Source organism: Pristiophorus japonicus, unplaced genomic scaffold, assembly GCF_044704955.1.
Source record: "Pristiophorus japonicus isolate sPriJap1 unplaced genomic scaffold, sPriJap1.hap1 HAP1_SCAFFOLD_73, whole genome shotgun sequence".
NCBI classification, from domain to species: Eukaryota; Metazoa; Chordata; class Chondrichthyes; family Pristiophoridae; genus Pristiophorus; species Pristiophorus japonicus.
Genome location: NW_027254645.1, coordinates 608,597 through 631,169, shown reverse-complemented (window position 1 = coordinate 631,169; position 22,573 = coordinate 608,597). Strand labels below are relative to the sequence as shown.

At 42.8% G+C, this 22,573-nt stretch overlaps 1 non-coding gene across 1 annotated transcript; it reads left to right on the top strand.

The window, feature by feature from the left end:
* The first annotated feature begins 1,967 nt into the window (after window positions 1–1,967).
* On the top strand, window positions 1,968–2,049 carry trnas-cga (transfer RNA serine (anticodon CGA)). Its single transcript has one exon. It is a non-coding gene; the product is annotated as a tRNA-Ser (tRNA).
* The last annotated feature ends 20,524 nt before the right edge of the window (window positions 2,050–22,573 follow it).

The following is a 22,573-nucleotide window of genomic DNA, read 5'->3' as shown; positions in this document are numbered from 1 at the left end:
TTTTCAGCCCGCCTGACAATTCATTGATATCTCTTGCAGTCTACAGCTGTCTTGATCATTATAAACCATAACTGTTTGACCAAGCTTTTAGTCCGCTGCACTAATTTCCACTCATGCGGAACGCAGTCAAATTATTATCCGATAATACTCTTGTGAAGCGCCTTGGGACGTGTTACTACATTAAAGGTGCTGTAGAAATACAATTTGTTGTTGTTGTCTCAAAGGTGTCTTACCTAATGTTATATAGTTTGCGCCGCAGAAAGGGACCATTTTCCACAACTGAATTTGCCAGAGTTAATGCTCCACACGAGCCCCCTTCTACCCGACTTCACCTCGTCCTCTCAGAGATTCATAGCTATTTATAGAACGGAAGGAGGTCATTTCAGCTCATCGTTTCCGCTCAGTCCATCAAAGAGCTATCCAGTCGATTCACACGTTCCAGCTCTTGGTCCATATCCCTGTAGTTTATGGCGTTTCAAGAGTACATCGAAGTACTTTGTAAATTGGTTGATGGCTTCTGCTTCTACCACCCTTTCAGGCAGTGATGTTCAGACCAGCAGCACCATCTGGGTGAAAGCATTTCACCTCATAGCCCCTCCAGCCTCCCACCAATGACTTTAAATCAATGCCTTCTGGTTGTTGATCATTCTGATAAGGGAAATAAATCCGTCCTATGCACACTACAATGTCCACTCATAATTTTATACACCTCAGTAAGGTCCACTCTCATGCTGCTCTGTTCCAAAGAAAACAAGCCCAGCATATCCAATCTTTCCTCATAGCTAAATTCTCCAGTCCAGGCAACATTCGCAAAAAAACGACTCTGCCGCTCACGGGTGCAATCAGATATTTCCTGCAATTCGGTGACCAGAACAATACACAGTTCTCTAGTTGTGGCCTAACTAATGTTTTACACAGTTCAAGTACAACGTCCCCGCTGTTGTACTCTGTGGCTCAGCTAATAAAGGCAAGCATTCCGTGTTGCTTCTTAACCACCTTATCTACCTGGCCTGCTACCATCAGGGATCTGTGGACATGCCCTCCAAGGTCCTTTTGCTACTCTGCCCTTTCCAGTCACCTACCATTCCCTTGCCTTATTAGCCCTCACAAAATGTACTATCTCACACTTCTCCGACTTAAATTCCATTAGCCATTGTCCTGCACACGTGGTCAATTCATTGATGTCTTCCAGCTGTCCACAGATTTCTTTCACAATATCAACCATACTAGTTTTTGACACCTGCGTTAATTTATACTTATTCATGTCGTTGTCAACTTGTTATTGCATAAAACTCCTGTGAAGCGCCTTGGGACATTTCACTACATTAAAGGCGCTATATGAGCATGTTGTTGTTGATGTTTAAAATTGATGTTACTTAATGTTGTATAGATTCTTCAACATATAAAGAGAACATTTTCCCCAACAGGTTTTGCAGGCGGCACACGAGCGCCCTCCCGCCCTACTTCACTGCCTCCGAGCAGCATATTCTTCTGATACCTTTTCACACATGTGCTGAGGTGCACCCTCTTAAATGCATCTGTGCTAGTCGCCGCAGCTACTTCTCGTGGTAGCATCTTCCACAATCTACCGACTCTTTGGTAAAGAAGTTAATCTTGAATTTTCTATTAAATTTATCGGTGACTGGCTTATATGTAAGACGACTATTTCTCAACTCGCTTACAATAGCAAATATTTTTTCTGTGTCGACCCGACCCAAACCATTCATAATGTTAAAGTCCGTATCTGCCTTATCTTTTCCATTGAAATGTTCACCAGTTTGTTCAGTCTTTCCCGATAAGTTAAACCTTCCAGGTCTTGCCGAATTGCTCCCTTCTGTGCTGTGAGAATCTACAATACTACGATTTAATTTTCACATCGACTGGGAGATACAAAAGTGCAAGCATATGGTTCAATTTTTCTGATATTTCGCACCGAACATTGGACTATTGAACAATGCCATTGTGTAGCTGCGATGGCCGAGTGGTTAAGGCATTGAACTCGAAATTTAAAGGGGTTTCCCCGCGCACATTCAAGCTCTGCTCGCAGCGATTGTGCAGCGAACCTATTTTTTTAATGTTTTCCCTGTGGATATCACTGGACCAGAATGTGATCACCGTTCCATGTACTGCCCTTCAATGACGCGAAGCAGTAGTTCGAATTGGAAAAACTGATACATTATCGGCATTAAACAGTGATTAGTTTGTAGGAAACAGTTTACAAACATCAGTGAGGAATATTCATAGAAAGCATCATGAAAAAAATACATTTTAACAAAGATCCTTCCAATGTTTAGGTGGAATTCACCGTCAGCTGATGAGGGCGAATGTGATTTGGCTTCGTAAAGTTGAACGAGATTTAATACAACGACGACGATAATGACTCGAACCTGCGATCTTTTGATAACATCGGGATTTGCAGGGATGTAAAACACCTTATCAATTAGTCCAAACGCCCTCTGCGGTTTAAAGCAAACAAATGATGATAACGAGCGAACACACGGGATTTGCATTTATTTCAGTTGCTTACTTTTCACAACAAACCAATCGGCGGCAGCGAGCCATTCACGAATTGAAATACGAGATGACACAATGTTCCTGTGGTTATGGAATTGTTCATTAAATTATGGAATAACTCCGTAGGTCCATGAGCTCTTGGCAGAACTAAGATTTTTTAGCATTGCTTCAAAGTGTTGCAAGTCCCGTGTGAGTTCCGTTCCTCAATGTTTATACTGCTCTGAAATAATAAAACTAATATACCAGCACCACACCTCCAAAAATAAAATAAATATACAATAAGATGATCGAAACCATGACGTTATCATTATTACCACCACGCTCGAAGGCAACTGAGCTAATCAGCCTTGTTCGCATGGGGCTTTTTCAGATGCTGTAATAGAAACAAACCGAGCATTTCCACCGCGACTTTCACCTCAGGATTTCACAATGCGCAACAGAGCAAATGAACGACATTTAAGGAATGGTCATTTTTGTAACGTAGGAAATGCAAAAGCAGATTTGCACCATCAAGAAAGCACAATGTGATAGAGACCAGATTTTGGTTGAGCGATAAATATTGGTCCCAGGACACTGGGTGAACAGACCTGCTCTTCTTCCTAATAGTGGCCTTGAGATGCTTTATGTCCAGCTCGGGGGGCAGACCGGGCGTCGGTTGAAAATCTCATCCTCAAGAAAGCAACTCTGACAGTGCATAGCTCCCTTAGCTTTGTCTGTCCAACAGCGAAAAACCTACTCGACCTCCTCCACACCAATCTGTCTGTCGCATATACAGCTTTCCTTGACAGTTTTGAAAGCAGTGAACTGAGGGATATCCTTATTCGTCAGGAACTTGTGTTGCGGAAATTGATGCTATGAGGCTGCAGAGTGACTTGGATAGGTTAGGTGAGAGGGCAAATACATGGCAGATGAAATATGATGTGGATAAATGCGAGGTTATCCACTTTGGTGGTAAAAACAGAGAGACAGACTATTATCTGAATGGTGACAGATTATGAAAAGTGCAGGTCCTACGAGACCTGGGTGTCATGGTACATCAGTCATTGAAGTTTGGCATGCAGGTAAAGCAGGCGGTTAAGGAAGCAAATGGCATGTTGGCCTTCATTGCGAGGGGATTAGAATACAAGGGCAGTGAGATGTTTCTTCAGTTGTACAGGGCCTTGGTGAGGCCACACCTGGAGTATTGTGTACAGTTTCGGTCTCCTAACTTGAAGAAGGACATTCTTGTTATTGAGTGAGTGCAGCGAATGTTCACCAGACTGATTCTCGGGATGGCGGGACTGACATATCAAGAAAGACTGCCTCAACTGGGCTTGTATTCACTGGAGTTGAAAAGAATGAGAGGAAATCTCACAGAAACGTTTAAAATTCTGACGGGTTTAGACAAGTTTGATGCAGGATGAATGTGCACAATGTTGGGGGAGTTCAGAACCAGGGCTCACAGTCTAAGGATAAAGGATACGCCATTTAGGAACGAGAAGGGGAGAAACTTCTTCACCCAGAGAGTGGTGAACCTGTGGAATTTTCTACCACAGGAAGTTGTTGAGGCCAATTCACTAAATATATTCACGAATGAGTTAGATGCAATCCTTACTACTAGCGGGATCAAGCAGTATGGCGAGAAATCAGGAATGGGGTACTGAAGATGCATGTTAGGGCATGAATTCATTGAATTGCGGTGCAGGCTCGAAGGGCCGAATTGCCACCTCCTGAACCTATTTTCTATGTTTCTATGTTTCTTTGAACACTGCACAGTACTTGTGGATAACAAGGCCTTTCTTCATACGGAGGACACGCTGCATCGTTTGGTCTGGCATTACCACTGTGCTAAATGGGATCGATTCTGAACAGATCTAGCAGCTCAAAACTGGTCATCCATGAGGTGCTGTCGGACATTAGCAGCAACAGGATTCCACACAATCTGCATTCTTACGGCCCAATATATCTCTCACTCCACCTTCAACTTCTGAAAAGAGGACCGACACTTGTTCCATGAGAATGGTAGAAGAGAATGCCAGCAGCAGCACCAGAAATCTTAAGGTGAGGTGCAAACCTCCTGACATTCGAACAGAGGACGACATACACAAAAATTAGCGGGAGCAGCATGTTATAGACACGGCAAAGCGAAACGACAACCGACGGATCAGATCAAAGCTCTGCAATCTTGCCAAACAGAGTCATTCATTTTTTAAGATAATTTAATTAATTCCTGGGATTATGGCATCGCTGGCAAGGCCAGCATCTATTGCCCATCCATAATTTTCTTGAGAAAGTGGTGGTGAGCCGCCTTTTTGAGCCACTACCGTCCATGTGTTGAAAGTTCTGTGAAGGATGGACTTGCAGGATTTGACCCACTGATGATGAAGCAACAGTGATATATTTTCAAGTCCGGATGGTGTGGAACCAGGAGGGGAACTTGGAGGCGATGCTGCTCCCGAACTCCTGCTGTGCTTGCCGTTCAAGATGGACGAGGTTGCGGCATTGAGAGATGCTGTTGAAGAAGCCTTGGCAAGTCGCTTCGGTGCAACTTCTAGATGGTACACAGTGCAGTCAATGTGCGGCACTGGTGGAGGCAGTGAATTTTTTCGGTGGGAGATCGGATGCGAATCAAGCGGGTTGCTTTGTCTTGGAAGCTGGCGACTATCTTCAGTGTCGTTGGAGCTACACACATCCAGATAAGTAAATGTATTCCAAAACACTTCAGATTTGTGCCTTGTAGATGTTGAAAAGTGTTTAGGGAGTCGGAGGTGAGAAACTATCAGCAGAATATCCACCCTCTGCCCCGATCCTATATCGGATTATATGGAGTTACATAGGATTACATAGCATACAGAATCATAGAATCTTATAAATTGACAGCACAGACGGAGAACATTTCGGCCCATCGTGTCTGCAACTGCCAACCAAGAGCTAACTAGCCTAATCGCAATTTACAGCACTTGGGAAGTAGTGCGGTAGGTTCCGGCACATTAATTGCACATCCATTTATTGTTTAAATGTGGTGAGGACTTTTCCCACATCACCCTCTCTAGCAGTGAGTTCCAGGCCCCTACGACACTCAGGGTGGATAAATTACGCCTCATAACTCGTGGAATCCTCTCCAATAACATTAATACTATGGCCTCTAGTTTGCGTCCTGTCTGCCATGGAAACAGGTGTTCCTATCTACTCTATCCAGGCTTCTCAACATTTTCTACACCTCAATAAGTTCTCACATCAGCATGCTCTGTTCCAAAGAAAGCACAAGCAGCATCTGCACTCTTTACTTAGCAAAATGCCTGCAGTCCAGGCAACATTTTTGAAAACCTCCACAGCACCCTTTCCAATGCAAGCACCTCTTTCCAGAAACGTGCTGACCAGAACGACAAGCAGATATCAGTACTACGGCCTAAACTGTGTTTTTTTATAATTCAAGTATAATGTCCTTGCTCTTGTATCCCATGCCTCGACTAATAAATACAAGTATTCCTCATGCCTTCCGAAAAACCTTATGTACCAGGCCTTTTCAGTGATATGTAGACCTGCACTCCAACGTCCCTCTGTTCATCTACACATCTCAGTGGTGTACCATTTAATGGTTATTCCCTTGCCTTGTTGGACCTCCCCAAATGCATTACCTCACACTTATCCGAATGAATTCCATTTGCTACTGTTCTGCCCACATTGCCAGTTGTAGTGGAATTTTTTGGCTATGCCTGCTATGAACCTAATTTGGACTCCAACATCCGCTGAACCAGAGTCATGAAGATAGGTGAAGCATGACAAGGACTGATGGAGGGGGCACACAACTGCACGTTTGTTCTTACTGATATCTGCTTGTTCTTCTGCTGATAAAAGGAGAACTGAATGTTTAAACAACGACCTCAGTGTCTCACGTACCTTATTGCGGAATGTGTCTATTTTTCTGTTGTAACCTTGATGAAACACGCAGTTGTAGTTTGCGATCTTAAATGTGGGGCACTCTTTGCCAGTCGGGGAGTTTCTGGGGTTATGGGTTGCTGAAGCTGAGAACAGATCTCAGACGTCGCCACGTCTACAAATACATATATTAAACTTGCGTATTTTCCCACTTAAAGCAGACGGTTGTCTCGAGTCTTCTTCTTTGACATAGATTTGTACTCCAACTATTTTAGCATCGTCGGCAGGATTTTGTGGCACGGTTGGGACCTGGCGGAGGGGTCACAACAAGAGTGAGTGACTTTTAAATACCACTCACAAATTCGGTGACCTGGAAGTCGATGATCAGATCGGGCACAGATCTGAATCAAGTGAGTTCTGCGGAGCGGGTAAGACACAATTTTAATAATCGGTACTTTACAGTAATACGTTTTAAAGTAGGAATTATAAGTTGGTGACAATGTTGTTGCTACAAAGGACTGGTTAGTATTTGTCAGTCAGCAGTTAGAAGAACCGAGATCTTGGGTAGGATTAAAGTCGTGTGAATTGGCCAGTGCGGTGAGACCGCCCAAAGCCAGCTCACAGAATGGCGTTGGGGAAATAATTCGACTATGGTGAGGAAGGCACCGTTACTAAATTCTGCGCAGGCGACCGGAAGGGCTTAATCGACAAGATGCTTAAGGACGGATGGGGTCACGAGAAGGATCCCACTCGCAGAATACGACAACTATTGACTGTCGCAACCCCCTCGGCGTGCTCAGCCAATGAGGAAACTTCTGTGGGACTACATTGGTTGATGATAACGAGGTGGGGGTGCGGGGGTGGGGTTGTGGGGGGAATGGTTGTGATGGGAATAATCGAAAGTTCACTTCTGTGGAGACAGAAGTACAGACAGTGTCTGTAAATAATTTTAAAATAAGGCGGTAAACAGAGCGCTTTAATAGAAAATGGTCTAGTAAGGGGAAAATAGAATGGTTAAAATGGACTGATGATAAGCTAGAATTAAAAGTATATACGCGCTCTTAATGGTAAATAGTACAATTATACGCTGGAAATGCGGAGAACGAAGTAAAGATATTGTGTACCGACAAGGCAGCAAGTTGAGTCGATACAAAACGTAGAGTCAAGCGATAGAAAGCATTTACCCCAGAATATCCATACCTGCAGTGGGGGAGGGCCCTGGAGAATAGTCCCGTGCGACCCACTCCATAACTATTGCTCCACCAAAAGGAAAGGGACCGCAAACAGTCTGGTATGTAGATAGGAGGGACGAATGCTGTATGAGAATGTCTACCCTGAAGTTCTGTCTATAATAGTAAATATAACCAATTTGGAACTGCAAGAAAAGTGTGACCCGAAAGTAAGGGCGCTATAAACCCGTTTGCTGCAGGAGATATTGGAAGACTATCGGGATGGCTCAGGGGCATCTAGGTTTCCAGACCCTTTCAGGACAAGTCATTCACGGAGGCATAAACGGGCTTTGGGCAATGATATCCTGACAGGAGTAATCACGGGAACATCATTTGTTAACGCCCAAGGTATGCAATATCTGGAGGAACAAACAGAGCGGGTCATAGACACAGTCAGGTTTCTGCTACAGAAAGGGATAGGAAACACCGAGGACCTTGCTAGCGAAAGAGATAGGACAGCTGGGAGCTTAGTTAAAGGGATTATTGTCCTGGAGAACCAGCCTGCCACCATTATTCACCTGATTAACCTAGAATTTAATAAAGAAAAGGATGAGTTTCAGCCAGACATCTGCCACTCTTACGGTGGATTGATGATCGGGCAGGTCAGAAAAGACCTGGACCAAATACACTGGGGCAAAGATCCGGAATGGATCAATAGCAACCATCTGTTCCGCCTGGCAGAGCATCCGGTGCAACTGGACGCATGGACGATGAAAGGAATGACAAGAGTCTTTCCATCGACAGGCAGATGCAACGATTCCCATGCTTCCCTGCTGGGGATGGTCCTCATGCTTCCAGTAATGGTAAAAGGGGTGAATGGACATTATCGCCAGTTTGAGGTGGAGAAACTGGGTCTAATCCGGGTTGAGAACTAGATGCGATATTATCGATGGATCAATATGCGATCAAACGGAACGGAACCACGAGTGGGGTCTCATTATCAGGTTGCCGCAGGATAGGAAGCCTAACGATATGTCCACATCCAGTGGACTGGGGGAGTAATGACGAGTGCAGATTTAACTGGATGAAGGGATATGTTTTGGAAATAAGCCCATCAGAGTATTAACCAACTCACTCAGCCTCCTTTGGAAAAGGTGAACACTGTGTGGTAACCAACCAATTAACTGGTGACTATGGCATTTATCACTGTAACATCCTGAACCCCAGCTTCTGCTTCACCGCGAGTGTACCAGTAACGATTGGACGAGCGTGAATGAAATATATCCATGCTCGAGAAACTATTACACTGAACTTGACTGATGAAAGTAAGCAAGCTTTATACCAATAAGACAGTAAGCTGGCTGCCCAATACTTCATCTGCCTGCGGACCTGATGTATATCAAATACCGCACTCTGGCAAGCATAAAACGATACCACATTATTGAAAAGGAGCTACGTATGGTGGAAAAAAGATATTGCAAAAAGGCCTTCAATATACACCTTGGTATGAGAAGGCGTGGAACTGGGGAATGAATGTTAATATACACGATTGGATATGAATAATCTCACACAAATTAGTGGCTGTAGAATTAGTTTTGTCATTGAGATACATGTTTCTCTATTGGACTTCTTATAAACTCCGTAGGGTAAAGAAGCGAACGCTGACTACTGCATTGGAGGTAAATACATTATTGATCACAGGAAGCTAATTCAGAAACGTCTGGATCTCAGTTCTCCCCAACCTAGCGGCTGATCACGACAGCAGGTGCGGGGAAAATGAGAAGCAGAGTGACAAATGTGAACAATTGGGCTGGCCAAGGATCAAAAGGAGGGAAATTGTAGGGGGATTCTTTTGGTAATTCCTGCTATGTACCTAATTTGGACTCCAATATCCGCTGACCCTCTGTCATGAAGATAGCGGAAGCAAGACAAGAGACGGATGGAGAGGGAACACAGCTGCTCGTTTGTTCTCACTGATATCTGCTTGTTTTTCTGCGGATAAAGGGCAACTGAATGTTGAAACAATGACCTCAGGGTCTCAGAAACGTTGTCGTGAAATGTGTCTATTCTTCCGTTGTAACCTTAATAACAAATGCAGTTTTAGTTTGCGACCTTAAATATGGGGCACTCTGGGTCAGTCGCGGTGTTTCTGGCGTGATGGGTTGCGGTACCTGAGCAAAGATCTCGAATGTTACCACGTCTACAAATACGTATATTAAACTTGTGTGTTTTCCCAAATAAAGCAGACGGGTGACTCGAGTCTTGTTCTTTGAAATAGATTTTTATCCCAACACCAGTACATTGATATCTTCCAGCTGTCGGCAGCTTTCTTCTTCAATATCAATGGCAATGAAACCGGCCCTTCCGCCGCAGCAGTCCATGCTGTCATGCATGATCCAATTCAGCCACCTCTCATCTTTCCTCATCTAAATCTATCAGCATAACCGTTTCTTGCCTTCTCCCTCATATGCGTGTCTAGCCTTCCGTTAAATGCATTTATGCTATTTGCTCCAACCACTCTCTGTTGTAGCGAGCTCCACGTCCCCACCAATATTTTGGTAAGAAAGTTTTGTTTGAGTTCCTTGTTGGATTTCTGGTTGACTGTCTTACATTCATCGCGTCTACTTATGCTGCTCCCCACAAGTGGAAACATTCTCTCTGTATCTGTTCTATCGAAACCTTTCATAATTTTAAGGTCCTCAATTCGGTCACCCTTCAAACTTCTTTTTTCAAAGGAAAGGATAACCAGGATAACTTCCATGATTCTCAAAGCTATACCTCTAGAAATAAAGCCACACACATGGTTTGCTTTTCTTGACGTTGCTAACCTGTATGGCAACTTTTACTGATTTGAATAATTATACTCCGTGTTCGCTTTGTTTGTCTACCACACACAGGATCGCATCCTCAAAATAATAAGAGATCTCCCTCTTCTTCCTACAATATATAACACCTCACATTAATCTGCGTTGAACTTCGTTTTCCAATTGTAACACCATTCTGTAAGTTTAGTAATGTCCTCCTGCTATTTCTTGCATTCGTCCTCTGTATTCACTAACCACATCACCGCCCCCGCAATACAAAGTTTAGCCATGCACAAAGTTAGAAATTGTAAATTCAGGTGAGTTTATAATGGGGAATGAAAGAAATGGCAGACCAATTGAATCAATTCTTCCATTCCGTCTTCACGAAGGAAGATACAAATAACATTACCAAAGTACTAGGGGACAGTGGGTAAAGTGAGAAGGAGGAACTGAAGGATATCCTTATTAAGCACGAAATTGTGTTGGGAAATGGATGGGATTGAAGTCTGATAATTCCCCGAGACCTGATAATCTGCTTCCCAGAGTACACAAGGAAGTGGCCCTAGAAATAGTGGATGCATTGGTGATCATTTTCCAACAGTCTATCGACTGTGGATCAGTTCCTGTGGACTGGATGGTCGCAAATATAACACCACATTTTAAAAAAGCAGGGAGAGAGAAAACGGCTAATGATAGACCGGTTAGCCTGACATCAGTAGTAGGCAAAATGATGGAATCAATCATTAAGGATGAAATAGCAGCGCATTAGGAAAGCAGTGACAGGATCGGAACAAGTCAGTATGGATTTATTAAAAAGAAATCGTTCTGACGAATCTTCCTGAATTTTCTAAAGGATGTAGCAATCAGAGTTGACCAGGGAGAAACAGTAGATGTGGTGCATTTGGACTTTAAAAAGACTTTTGACAAGGTACCGCACAAGAGATTGGTGTGCAACATCAAAGCACATGGTATTGGGGGTAAGATACTGACGTGGATAGTGAACTGGTTGGCAGACAGGAAGCAGAGAGTCGTGATAAACGAGTCCTTTTCACAATGGCAGGCAGTGACAAGTGGAGTGCCACAGGGCTCAGTGCCGGAACCCCAGCTCTTTACAATGTACATTAACGATTTAGATTAAGGAATAGAGTGTAATATCTCAATTTTACTGATGACCCCAAACTGGCTGGCGGCGTGAGCTATGAGGAGGACGCTAAGAGGGAGCAGGGTGACTTGAAAAGGTTAGGTGAGTGGGCAAATACAGGCAGATGCAGTATAATGTGTATAAATGTGAGGTTATCCATTTTGGGGGCAAAAAAATGAAGGCAGAATATTATCTGAATGGCAGCAAATTAGGAGTAGGGGAGGTGCAACGAGACCTGGATGTCATGGTTCATCGGTCACTGAAAGTGGGCACACAGGTACAGTAGGCGATAAAGAAGGCAAGTGGTATGTTGGCCTTCATAGCTAGGGGATTTCAATATAGAAGTAGGGAGGTCTGAATGCAGATGTACAGGTCCTTCGTCAGGCCTCACCTGGAATATTGTGTTCAGTTTTGTTCTTCTAGTCTGAGGAAGGACGTTTTGCACTGAGGGAGTGGAGCGAAGGTGTTCCAGACTTATTCCAGAGTTTGCTGGGCTTTCATATGAGGAGAGACTGGATCAACAGGAACTTTATTCACTAGAGTTTGGAAGGATGAGAGGGGATCTCATCGAAACTTAGATGATTCTGACGGGACTGGACAGGATAGATGCAGGAAGAATGTTCCCGATGTTGGAGAAGTCCAGAACCAGGGGACATAGCTTTAGGATAAGGGGTTGGCCATTTAGGACTGAGATGAGGAGAAACTCCTTCAATCAGCGAGTTGTTAACCTGTGGATTGCCCTGGTGCAGAGAGTTGTTGATGCCAGTACACTGCATATATTCAAGAGGGAGTTAGATATGGCCCTTACGGTTAAATGGATGAAGGGGCATGGAGAGAAAGCGGGAAACGGATACTGAAGGAATGATCCGCCATGATCTTATTGAATGGCGTTGCAGGCTCGAAGGGTCGAATGCACTAATCCTGCACCTATTTTCTATGTTTCTATGTTTCTATGTATCTAAATTATTAATGTAAATTATGAACTAAAGTAGTCCCAGCACTGATTCCCGTGGAACACCACCATTCACCTTCTGCCAATGTGAGTAGTTATATTTGACTTGCCTGGTCCAGATAAGTTCGTGATGAATGTTGGCCAGCAGGATGTTGTCGGTGGGGGATTATGTGGTGGTCAGACGTTGAATGACAAGTGGCGCTGCTTTGACTATCGCTTGCCGGAGATAGTCATTGCCTGGCATTTATGTGATGCGAGTTTAATAATCTGCTGGATGTGGATATTTGTGGCATACAATAACATATGCAGAGTAGTTGCTGATAGGATAGTGAATGATTGATAAATGCAGTCTGTATGTAGAGAGAGTCGTGAAGGTAAATTTTAACAGCCAGCAGAGAAAGTTAAAGAGAGGGAAGATAGATCATGAAAGTAAACTAGCACGACACATAACAATTGTAAAAACAGTTATTAAGAGTTTCTACAGGTACGTTGAATGGAAAAGTGTTACGAACGAAATGTGTGTCCCCTGGAGGATGAGACTGAGGCATTAATAATGTCGAACCGGGAAATGGCAAATCCGTTGAACACATATTTTGTGTCGGTCAAAGGCCGAAATTCAAAGGTGGAAGGCTCGAAAAACATGCTAATAGTGGAAAAACAAGGGGTGATAATGAGAGAGGAACGTAATGCATTATGGGACTAAAACGGTCCAGTTCACTGGACCTGACTGCTTGCATCCTTGGGTCTTAAGAGAAGTTGCTTTATTGATAGTGAATGCTTTGGTTGTTATTTACGAAAATGACCGGGATTCTCGAGATCTCCCAGCGGCTTGGAAAACAGCAAATGTAATACCACTATTTATAAAAATGAGGCAGGTAAAAAGCAGGAAACTATCGACCAGTTAACCTAAAATCACTTGTTGCGAAAATGCTGGACTCCATTATTAAGTAAGAAGTAGCGGGACATTTCGAAAAACATGATTCAATCAAGCAGAATCAGCTTTGTTTTATGAAAATGAATTGATGATTGACAAATTTGCTGGAGTACTTTGAGGATGTAACGAGCAGGTGGATTAGGGGGAAGAAGTAGATTTGATGTATTTGGACCTCTCGATGGCTTTCAATAAGTTTCACGTCAGTTATTACTGCACAAAGTACAACCTCACGGGGTTGGATTTAAAATATCGGCTAACCATCAGAAAATCAAGAGTCTGGATGAATGGATCATTTTCCGGTTAACGGACAATGACTAGTGGGTTGCGGCAGGTGTCAACTACTTACAGTCGAGATTAATGTCTTGGATGAAGGGACCGGGTGTAATGTAGCCAAGTTTGCTAATGATACAAAGATGGGTGGGAAAGCAAATTGTGACGAGGATGCAAAGCATCTGCAACGGGATTTAAATAGGTTAATTGCGTGGGAAAAAAAATTGGCAGATGGATTATAATGTGTTAAAATGTGAGGTTATCCACTTTGGTAGAAATAATAGAAAATCAATTTTTATTTTAAATGGAGAAACATTGCAAAGTGCTTCAATACAATGAGACCGAGGGGAGCTTGTGCATGAAATACAAAAAGTTAGTATGCATTGGCAGCAAGTAATAAGGAAGGTCAATTTAATGCTGGCCATTTTTAAAAGGTGGATAGAGTATAAAAGCAGAGAACTCCAGCTGCAAATGTACAGGATATTGGTGAGACCCCACCGGAGTATTGTTTGCAGTTTTGGTCTCCATATTTAAGGAAGGATTTACTTGAAGTGGAAATTGCTCACAGAAGATTCACATGTTTGATACCGCAGTTGAGGGGGTTGACCGTTGAAGAAAGATTGGGTAGGATGAGCCTATACACACTCGAGTTCAGAAGAATGAGAGGTGATCTTATTAAAACTTATGACAATAAGCGGGCTCGAAAAAGGGGAATGCAGAGAAGATATGTCCACTCATTGGTGAAACTAAAGCTGGAGGAATCGTCTTAGAATAAGGGGTCGCACATTTTAAACTGAGATGAAGAGAATTTTTTTCTCTCAAAGCGTAGTAAATTTATGCAATTCTCTGCCCCACGGAGCAGAAGATGCTGTATCATTGAACAGATTTAAAGCCGAGATCGACAGTTTTTTGAGAGATAAACGAGTAAAGGGTTATCGGGTGCGCGAAGAGGTGTGGAGTTGAGGCCAAGATCATATCAGTCATGATCTTATTGAAAGGTGGAGCAGGCTTGAGGGGACAAAAGACCTACTCGTGCACCCATTACTTATGTTCTTATGATGTAATTGATCGATAGTGCAGGATTTGAAGACGCCTGGATAATATCAGCTTTTAACATAAATGTATGTTGAATGCAGCGATTAACAAAAAGGCTGGTTCGTTCAATTGATTAGAACGTGGTGTTACTAATGCCACAGTCGTGGGTTTGAACCTCTTGTGGCCAATTGACGTTTGCTTGTGGGGCGTTTTCTATTTTCTTTTTGTTGTTTTTCATCAGCTTTAAACGTTTGGAAGGAAACTGACGTAAGTCATATAAATACTTCGAAATAATACTGCAAAAGGTTACTTCTGCCGAGATCTCATAAACCTGACAACTTCGCCCTGTGTTTTTCTGGCCACAGCTATTACTTGACCTGTCGAGTTTTTTCCAGCATTTATTGAACAATTCCATATGCAGCATCTGCTCCACTATGCATTTTATTTTGGAGCCGTGTCCCAGTTTGTATTATGAAAGAAATTGTTCCAAAATAAGTTTAAGTTTGAAATTGAAAATCAGTATAATCCGAGGATTGGTGCTTCAGTGTTAGAATGCTCGCCGACTCTTAAATCTGTGCAGTACGCTCCCTCGTACAATAACATATTTCCTGTAATGTGTTGACCAGAACTGCATGCAGACTTTAGCTGTGTTCCAACTCGGGATTTTTGTAGCATTTCAAGCAAAACCGCCCTGTTCTTGTATTACATGCCTCTCCTGTCAAACGTACGGATCCCGTATGCCTTCTTAGCCATGTGTCCATCTACCTTCATGGGTCTGAGTACATGCTTTCCAAAGACCCTATTTTCCTCTATGTGTCCCAGTGCCGTCCACTGATTGTTTATTCCCTTGCCTTTTTGCCCTGCCCAAATATATTACCTCATACTTCTCCAGATTGAATTACATTTTCCAATGTTCTGCCCATCTGTTCAGTGCATTTATGCTGTCTACGGCTTTCCTCCTCATTATATAATACAGGGCGGGATTTAGTATAATCTTAAAAATTCTTAATCATACATCCTGCATTCAAGTCTAATCATTGCTATGTACCGCAAAAAGCAAGAGGCCGGGAACTGAGCCCTGGGGAACCTCACTTGAAACACAATTCCAACCACGCCTGTGCATGATGGCATATTCCAAATGTAAGGAATGGGTGAATAAGGTGGAGGAGCTGAAAGCACAGATAGACACCTTGAAATATGATGAAACATTAACGATGACAGAAACATGGCATAAAGAGGGGCAGGGTAGGCACTCTAGATTCCTGGTTACAAGGTTTTCAAACAAGATAAGTTTGGGCATAAAAATGATGGGTGACAATTTTTGTGAAATAAACAATTGTAGCTGTGAGAAGGGTTCATAAGTTAGAAGGATTTTCAAAAGAAGCTAAATCGATTCAACATTAGTACAAAAAGGGGCAAACGCATTACGGGGATTGAACTGCAGGCCCCTGAACAATCCGGGGCAGTTAGAAGAAGAAATCTGTTGGAAAATATCTGAAAAATGCACACATATTAGGGAGCAATAGTGGGTGATATCAATTATTATAATATTAACTGTGATATAAGTAGTAAAAATGTATTGACGTCACAGAATAGCTCAATTGCATTCAGGATAACTTTTTGTTAGCCAAATAATAGCAAGCCAAAAAAGGGATGTTGCTGTTTTGTACTTCGTTTTAATAATTAAGCTGGGCAGATGGAAAGCATATCGGTGGGAGAATCACTGCAGTGCACCCGCGAAGCTGAGAACTTCGTGGATAGTACGTTTCTTGATGTGGTCACCTCACAGCTTAAACGTGTGCAGGGTGAGAATGAATGTGCGGCCGCCAGATTGAAGAGGAGGAACAGCCAGGTAATTCAGAATTCAACTCAGTTCTTCTACTCTCCACCCAGCTTTCTGTTCTGAGTACTGGTGTGGGGGTGGGTGGGTAAATCGTTCTTCGGGGAATGCAGCCAGAGCCATGTCCACGGCACCACTGCCGACTCAGCTGCCCAGGAGGTAGGAAGACGAGTGGGAGCAATACTGTTAAAAGATTCAATAGCTGGCCGTGCAGACACGCCGCAGACATCACTCCAGAATAATATGTTGCCTCCATGGTGTCAGGGTAAAGGATATAACTGAGCGGTTGCAGGGGATGCTGGGCGGATATGGTGAACAGCCAGAGGACTTGATACATTATGATACCAATGTCACAGGTCGCAAGTGGGATGAGGCACTGCATGTTGATTTGCGGGAGCGAGAAGGGGGATTAAAATGCATGAGGTGCAGCCTTTTTTTTGTGGTGGAGGAGAAGCGAGAGATCATGGCGAAGATGCTGCGAACGTTTGTGACGGAGAAGCGGCCAGATATTTTGGCGGAGGAGCACTGACAGATTGTGGTGGATGTGCAGCGAATACTTTTTTTGCAGAGGAACGGAAAGAGATCGTGGTGGAGATAAGGTCAGAGATCGCGGTGGAAATGGAGCGAATGGTTGTGGCGGAGGAGTGGTGAGAGTTTGTGCCAGAGCTGCAACAAATGAAGGTACGAGGCACAGAATAGGCGACGGCCCAGGGGCAGCACGGGCTATCCCACACTGCGAAATGTGTGTGCACTAGGTCCATGCAGCAGAGCAGTTCCCCAGTGATCCAGCTTAACCCATGCCACGAGATAACCTCCAAGCTCTGTCAAGTCCCTATGGTGGCTTATGTGCAAAGGTCACCACACGTTAAAAACATCCACTCGCAGGCATCTTCCACCACTTCAATTTGTGAACTGGACTGAATTATTGGGTCCTTCATTGAAACAACTGTAAACACCTGCTGAAACAAGTCACCCTTGTTCGAAAGATCGTCTAAGTTGATGATAAAAAGTTAGTAATTTCGGCTTATGCCCGGTGCCACGTGTCAGCGAGGAGAATGATATTAGAGCATTTACTATAACATGACGGAAAGAAGAGCAGGTACGATAGGTCAACATTCCTGGTTACATGTTTGTCAGGCAGGTGAGAGGGGGGATAAAACCGAGGGGAGCGGGGAGGTCGCAGTATTGATTAAGTAAACAATTGCAGCTGTGAGGTGAGATAATGTGTTAGAAGGGTCTTCAATTCAGGCTATATGAGATAAATTGAAGAATATAAAATGGGCTGGGAGTGAGTAGAGATGCCCAGAGGTAGATCGACGAGCAAATATATAGGCAAATGTCTAAGAAGTGCAACAATTGGATGGAAATTAAAGTAGGCGATTTCAACTACGCTAAAATTAACGAGGATAGAATTGGTGTGAAAAGTATAGCGGGTGCAGAATTCATTCCTGAAAGTGATTTAGGAGATCATTTTTAGCCAATATGTAGCAAGTCCAACATGATAGGGGGCGGTTCTGGGCTTAGATTGCGCGAATGATGCTGAGCAGGTCGAAGGTGCATCAATCGGGAGCATTTTGGTGCTTGTGATCATAACTCAGTTAGATATCGTGTAGTTATGAAATTGACAAAGTTACATCAGGAATATAAAATCTCAAGTTGGGAAAAGTCAACTTTGGCAAACAGAGATCGGATTTCGCCAAAGTGGACTGGAAATAGCTACTTGAAGACAAAAACTGTGTTAGAGCATTGGGAGGCATTCAAAGAGCAGATCCTCAGGGTTCAGGACAAATATGCTCCTTAAAGCAAAGGGTGAGACTAACAAATCTGAAGCCCCTTGATGTCAAGGTGCTTGCAGCGCAGAATAAAGAAAATAGGGGTACATATGCCAAAGCTTGGGCTCAATAGTTCAGAAACTCTAGAGGAGTAAAGAAAGTGCAAAGTTAAAATTTAAAACGAAATTGGGAAAGCAAAGAGAGATAATGAAAAATATATTCTCAAGTAAATCAAGGAAAATGCAAAGATTGACAAATACATTCAGAGGAAAGGATATCAAAAGAAAGTGTAGGGATCATTAGAGACGATAAAGGTAATCTATGTGTGGAGGCAGAATATGTGCGTACGCTTTTAATGATTAATTTGCAACTGTGTTCTCAAAAGTGAGGGGCGATGCAGACGTTGCAATCGGTGAGAAGTGTGAAATATTAACTGAATTAATCATAGTGAGAAAGGTAATATTGAGGGATGTAATAGCTTTGAAGGTGGAAACCTCCACAGGGCCGAGAGAAAGAAAAGAGGAAATAGTACAAAATCTGATCATTATAATACTCTCTGGGTACAGGTGTCATGCCAAAGGACTGGAGGACTGTTAATGCCGAACATTTGTTTAAAAATGGATAGATGAACAATTAAAGACCAGTCAGCCTTACCTCGGTTGTGGGAACATTATCTGTAAAGATTCTGAGGAACAGGATAAATATTCATTCAGAAAGATACAGATTAATCAAGGACAATCAGCATGGATTTGTTAAGGGAGGATCGTGTCTGCGTAAATAGATTTCATTTTCTGAGGAGGTAACAAGTGCATTATTTTGTAGTGCATGTTGATTTTCGCAAGGGTTATGACAAGGTCCCATATGACAGACTGCTCACGAAAGTAAAAGCCCATGGGATCCAAGGCAAAGTGGCAACGCTGATTCCAAAATTGTCCCGGAGGCAGGAAGCAAAGACCAAAACGTGTTTTTTGAACTGGAAAGCTGTTCGAGGGAGGATCCGCAGGACTCCGTAGGAGGATCCTTTTTCTTTGTGGTATGTATCAATGATTTAATTTGAATGAAGGGCATAGGATTGAAACGTTTGCAGATGATACAAAAATTGTCTGTGTGGTAGATAATGAAAAAAAGCTTTGTTGAATGCAGGAAGATATCAATTAAGTGGTTAGCTGGGTAGAATCGTGGCTTATAGAAACCAATATGTCGAAACGTGACGTAATAAATTTGAGGACGGCGAACCAGGCAAAGGGTCGCACGTTAGATGGCAGGACACTGAGAAGTGTAGTGGAACAAAGGAAACTTTGAATGCATGTCCACAAATCCGTGAATGTTGCAGGACAGGCACAAAATATCGTGCAGAAGGCATACAGAAGGCTTTCCTTAATTTGCCGAGGCATAGAATACAAGAGGGATGATATGTTAGAGGGATAATCAAATGTACCATATGGGTCAAATTGATCCATAAAAAAGGGGCGATCACACTGCTGCGTGTGCATTATCGACCGCAAAACTATGCGAGGGAGATGGCAGATAAAATATGTCGGCAAATTGCCGTGGGACACAAACCATAGGATAGTAATAGTCGGGGATTTTAACTATCCAAATAATGGGACACATATAGTGTAAAGGGGAGAGAGTGTAGAATTCTTAAAATGTATTCAAGATAATTTATTTCACTCAGTACGTAACAAGTCCAAGAGAAGATGTGGCGGTTTTGGATTTTGTTTTGGGAAATGAAACTGGGCAGGTTGAAGGGGTATCAGTGGGTGAACAATTGGCTGCTAGTGACCATAATTCAGTCAGATTCAAGGTGGCTGTTGCTAAGGAAAATGATGGTCTGGAATAAAAGTCCCAAATTGGGAAAAAGCAATTCTGCCAAGTTGAGGAGTGTTTTGGCCACAGTGGACAGGAAACAGCTACTTGTAGGTAAATCATTTTCGGAACAGTGGGAGGCCTTCAAGGAGGAGATCAGGAAGGTTAAGGCCAAGCATGTACGCTTAAAGTAAAAAGCTGTGAAAAATAAGTCGAGATGCGCCTGGATGTCTAGGGACTTACAGGGGAGGATTAAGAAAAAAAAGTACGCTTTTTCAGATACCAACGGCTAAATACAAATGAATCTTTGGAGGAATATAGAAAGTTAAGAGATTATATTAAAAATGATATTAGGAATTCTGAGAGAGAGCATGAAAAATTATTTGCTCGTAAAATTATGGAAAACCCAAAGATGATCTACAAATATATTAAGAGTAAGATGTTAACTAAAGAAAATATAGGACCTCTTCGAGACCATGGGGATAATCTTTGTGTGGAGGTGCAAGATTTTGCTGAGGTTCTTAATGAATAATTTGCATCTATTTTCAAAAATAAAGGGGCAATGCAGATACTGCCATCGAGGAGGTGTGTGATATTCTGGATGAAATAAACATGGAGACAGCGGAAGCATTCAGTTTTTTTTAGCAGGTTTGAAAGTAGATAAGTCTCCAGGCCCGGACCACTTCTATCCTACTTCAACTCATCCTATTCGCATAACCTTCTACTACTTTCACACTCATGTGCTTAGGTTGCACCCTCTTTAAAGCATTTGTGTTAGTCACCTCAACTCGTGATCGTGTTAGCAACATCCACATTCTGATCAATCTTTGGTGAAGAAATTACTCTTGAATTGCCTACTTAATTAATCATTGTCTGTCTTTCATTGATAAGATGCAATTCTCAACTCCTGCACAATAGCAAATATTTTCTCCACGTCGACGCTATCATATCACTTCATAATATTAAAGACAATATCTGCCTTGACTTTTGCAGAGAAAAGCTCTCACGTCTGTTTAGTTTTTCACGGTAACTAAATCGTTCCAGTTCTGTCCGAATTGCTTCCTGTTGTGCTGTGAGATTCAATGATTCTACGATTTAGTTTTCACATCGACTGGGAGATACAAGAGGGCAAGCATGTCGACCAATTGTCTTAATTTTTCGAACGACCATTTGATTATTAAAATAATTGCAAAATGTAGATATGATAGCCGAGTGGTTAGGGCATTGGACTTGAAATCCAATTGGCGTTTCCCGCGTTGGTTCCAAACCCTGCTTGCAGCGATTTCCTGACGAGATGACTGAAACCGGGACTCAACCGAATTCCCTGAACTGCCTTTTGTTAAAATGATTAATGCAAACTTATTATTCGAATTGGAAACACTAATAATTTACTAGAATCAATAAGTGATTGTTTGTTTGTTCGAAACTTTTGCAAAGAGCATTGAGAAATATACACAGAAAACAGCATTAAAAATTGCATTTTTTAAAGAGCCCTGCAATGTTTGGCAGGAAACCACATTCAGCTGATGAGCTGAACAAGTTTAGGCAGTACTCAAACCTACAATCTTCAGAGAACATCAGTGTTTGCATCGAAGTCAGACTCTTTCTCCATTAAGCCACGCTGCTCCTGCAGTACACAGCAGACTAATATTGATTCACGGGAATTGTATTTATTTCAGTTCCACACTGAGAACGCAAACCAATCAGCGGCAGTGGGCCATTAACTGATTGAAATACGATAAGTCCCAAATTCTCGAAGATAAGCGAATTGTTCATTAAATGCTGGACACAATCCGTCTTTCCACCAGCTCTTATCAGAACTAAGATTTTGCATCATTGCTTCAATATTTTGCAGGGCCCTTGTGAGTTTCGTTCCTAAATGTTAAAGCTTCTCTAGAATAATAAAAGCTAAAGTACTCGCAACACCGCCCTCCCCCACGCAAAAATAAAATGTCCCGTACGGTGATGGAACCCGCGGCCTTCACGTTAACAGCACCATGCATGAACCATCTGAATTAACCAGCCCTACTATCGTGTACTTTTAGCGGATGATCTAAAATAATAAACCGAGCATTTCTGCAGCTTCGTTCACCTCAGGATTTCCCTAAGCGGTTCACAGCCAGCTAAGTAGTTTTACAGTGTGGTCACTTTTGTAAGGTAGGAAATGCAAAAGAAGATTTGCAACAGCAAGAACCAACGATGTTATAGTGAACAGATGTGGGTTGAAGGATGTACATTGGCTCCATGACACTCGGAGTGAACTCTCCTGCTCTCCTTCCGAATAGTGGGCGTGGGATCTTTTAAGTCCAGTTCGGAGGGCAGAGAGGGTCTCGGTTTAAGATCTCAACCGAAAGTCAGCAACTCCGAAAGTGCAGTGCTGCATCACTACTGTCGCTCCGACATTAAAACACCTACTTGACCTCCTCCTCACCAATCTCTCTGTCGCAGATGCAACTGTCCATGGCAATATTGGTA